This window comes from Solanum tuberosum, unplaced genomic scaffold (assembly GCF_000226075.1).
Source record: "Solanum tuberosum cultivar DM 1-3 516 R44 unplaced genomic scaffold, SolTub_3.0 scf00015, whole genome shotgun sequence".
Lineage (NCBI taxonomy): Eukaryota > Viridiplantae > Streptophyta > Magnoliopsida > Solanales > Solanaceae > Solanum > Solanum tuberosum.
Window position 1 is genome coordinate 1109680 of NW_006238941.1, and position 4312 is coordinate 1113991.

A 4312-nucleotide genomic window follows, 5' to 3' on the forward strand; every position below is an offset into this window, starting at 1 on the left:
AGCACAAGCAAGTATCAAGAAGGGCCGACGCCCTGTATCAAGAAGGGTCAAAGCCCAATAATCAAGAGAACCAAGAACCATATTAAAAATGGCGTTCTAATTCATACTTAAAATGGACAACTTCCATTCTTAAGACGGACTAAAAATTCAGAGTCAAGATGGTAAATAATCTGAATCACGAGGAATGCCAAGAGTGCCAAGTGATCAAACAATCCGTACAAGTGGGCGAGTTACATAAGCGTCTTTAATGTATTAAAGAATACCAATACGACAATGCAAAGTGACAAGAGGTAACCAAGGTACCAAAATAACTTTCAGATACACCAGCAGGTAAAAAGAGTACAAGTATAAGTTTATACACAAACCTCAGTTCTTTAGCACAAAAACAGTCCAACAAAACTCCATGAGTGAAACCGTAGACCTAACAGCATATCAAAGTCTTCAACTTGTACACGAGGATATACAACCTTAAAAAAATGAATTCAATAACTTATTTACTTTCTAGCAGATCAATAATGATGACGTAAAATAGGGTTATCATCACAAGTAAGCCTAGCCTGTACAAATACGACTATGCTCCCAAATAGTAAATTCTGGCCATCCTAGTGCATCATGTCGCAACTAAGATTTGAAATGGCAAACGGCAAAACTGGACTGTATACTCTTCATGAAAGATGTGGGTACCTCTCTTAAGGTTGCAAACAACCACGAATCACCGCAAACTGTATTTTGGATAAAAAGATATATTCAAAACACTAACAGTTGTCCATACAGGATTTCAAACTTCAGAATCTGGACAGAACTTGTCCTATGATGCGTCCCATATTTAGAATCCATAACAACTAAATTAGACTTTAACATAAACATAAGAGTTGTACATATACGAATTATCTTTCCAAATTATATTTATTCACAGTAAACAAAGTCTATAAAAGGAGATATGCTTAATCTACTAAACGCTACCCAGCTCAAAAATAGGTTTTACCACTTACCAAAAAGAAGAGTGTAACTCAATTTCCAGCCAAAAGGACCAAGATTTTCTCTTGTGATCTTGAAGAACAACAAGTTAGATAATGTTCTAAGGGACTTATACTTCAGGTGAGACGATTTTCCTAAGAGGAGGTGTCAAAATATAGTAACACAAGAGGTGCTTATCATATACACAACTGTCCATAAAAGTTGGCTGCCCAAAATACTTGTGTGCTGCCCAAATGCATACATATACACCTATATATATATATCCTTCACCTCCTTATAAAGATATACATATTTCTAATTAAAACATTAGGCAAATACCCCCATACAATACATTAAATTACGATGACAATTATTTTAAACAAGGTTGCAAATATAACATTATTTCAAGTTCCCAAAATGAGAATTAAACATATTGTAATAATTAAGCAGTGGTTTATCGACATGCGACTCTTGTTAGCATTTTCGAGGTGTTACAGTAATTCACATTACCGCATATGATATTGACGGGATATGTGAATATTCTTTAAACGTCCTTCATGCTGAAAAATGTAATTTGATGTCATTGTAAATGCTTGTACATGTTGAGACTGATGCTTTCACTTGTTTGTATTTGAACATTTGTATTCATTGTGACTCATGCTTTGCTGGGAATTTGAACGAGATGTTGTTTCTCGTATTCTGAACTCTTTCTTTTTCTTCTGAAAAAAAACTTCAATGACTTTCCTACATCCACAGAAAAGCTGTCAATTTTGGGGAGCTCCTTGCCCTTTTAACTTCTCCATATTAGTTGAATGGAGGAATATGATGAACTTGAGGCGATCTTATAGACCTGCCTCCACAGAAAAATTGTTAGTTTTTAAAACAAACTGATTTGTGTTGACTTCTTCAAGCGCTTGCTCCTTGTCTTGTTATCTTCAGTTTATAGCTCCGATCTCTTGCTTCTTGATAGACAAGATAAAATATTTTATGCAAAAATATTTGAAACATAGATAAAATCTTTTTTTTTACAAAAAAGGTTTTCAAAAAGCTGTAATTGTAAAAGGTCAATGTCAAGTATCATGTCACATCAAGCTTAATGAACGCCCTTGGTTCAAAACTTTGGCGTGTCCGATAGCTTGTTCAAGAGAATTCAAAATATCCATAAAGCTTTGAAAATCTCCGACATGGTCCTGCTGAAATCTACTATAATTAAAAAAAAATTGAAGTTGACTCTGAACTTCAACGGTGCCGGAGATTGTTTAAGTTGACTATAAACTTTAGAGATCATTTGAAGTTAGCCTTAAACTTCTAATCATGCTTGAAATGTTCGAAATTTAATACAAACTTCTAGTGATGCTTGAAGAAATTTTTGATACCATCATTAAAAAATTTATGTCCCAGTTAGAATTCTTGGGGTATCTCAAACTGTTGATGAATGAATCCTGGAATTTTTTAGAAGATCTCAAAAATTTGTCCCAGTTACAATTCTCAATGTAACTTTAGTCTTGCTTGTTGGAGAGATCTTCTTGAGAATTTTTTAGTCCCTCTCAAAAATTCTGCCCAGTTTCTATCGTAATGAAAAATAGAAATCTTACGGGAGATATGACCGAGCCGTTATGGCGCCTACGTATCCCGTTGATACAAGAATCAGGTCAAACGTAGTTCCCCTCTCGAGGATTAACAGAAAATAGGAAATTTTTTATAAGGAAACGACCGAGGCCGACACAGGCCGCCTATGTATCTCATTCTTGAGAATTCAGGTCAAACGTAGTTCAAGTACAAGGAAATATTAATAAGGGATAAATGAGTGACCGAGGCTGACATAGGCCACCTACGTATCTCATTCTTGAGAATTTAGGTCAAACGTAGTTCATTACAGGAGATAATTTTTCTAACTACAGATTGTAAGATGATTACAAACAAACGATGTGATTACAAGGAAAGAAAAAGAAACTTTGAATCTTCAAACATCATAGGTCTTGATAGCATCTACGATGATTGGCAACTTGAGATGAATGTGTATGTTCAACCACGACATGTGATCAAACAAATGCATTGATGTATCTTCTAAGTAAACCATTGAGTTCTCTTTTTCAAGCTTTTCTTAGATGGACCCTAATTCTGACTTCTTTTATACAGTCATCCTTTTCTAGATTTAGAGGTTTTGTCTCATCCAGATTCGACTTACCCTGAGTCTCAAACTGTTACAAATCTTTGAAAAGGTGTTCGAATATCATGATCTCCTCATCATACTCCTCAAACTCTTCTTCATCTACCTCATTTTGTTCATTCAACTTATGACATGACATGATATTGACAGATTTAAAAAATTATTTTTACTAAAACAAAAAACAAAAACTGTTCGATAGAAAATTAAAGCAAGCAAAATATTTTTTTGCAATAGAAGAGGCTTTCATTGAAAAATAAGGAAATACGAATTGTGGCTATGACCATGAGCCATTTTGCCTTTTTCAAAATATTATGAGGGAAATTAAAACATAGTTAGGTAAAATAACATAAAAGATGGGTTCCGGGCCTCATTCGGACTACCACCAGATTTAGAAATAGCATTAGATTCATCTTTGTCTATTAAGATGAGCGAGGAATCAAGAGTGGAGTGGAAGTCCAATTAAGAACTTGCTCCATTGGCTTTGCATCTCGTATGCCTGGTGCCTTGATCATCTCTTTAAACACATCACCTTTTTCAAATAGATTCCTAATTCCTTCTCCAAGACCGTCATCATTGGCATATTCCTCTACCAGAAAGGACTGGCATAAATGAGGCAAAGACTTAAGTGGAACATGATTAATCCCCTTCTTGTTCTGACCCTTCCTTGACACTAAAGCAAAAGCCTGATGGGGTGTCATGATCGTAAAATTGAGTTTCTCACTTATGCTTGGAGAAGCTACAACTTTCTCAAGGTTGTCAAGACCAGCCGGAACTATCGTCTTTACCATGCACCACTCATCCACCGTCTCTATTATATTGATAGTGGCGCTTCCATAGTTCGGCAGAGGATTACTGTTGATGTTGGGTGCAGTGGTCCTGACCACTTCTGGTCTATCAAGTCCTGGATCATGTGCTTCAAATTAATACAGTATTCAGTATCATTCCCAAAACTGTTGGAATGATACGCACACCTTCAATCGGCTCGGTGAAATCTTGAACTAGTATCGACTGGCTTGGGCTTGACCGGATGAATAATACCTGCCGCACTCAATCACTCAAACAACTTCGTCCGACTTTCAATGAGGGGAGTAAAATTTTGAGTAGGTTTCTTCTCAAGACGTGGACGAGGAGGATCATAATGGCCTTATTGAGGCGGAGTCATTTGATGATAATTTGGGGCGTTTT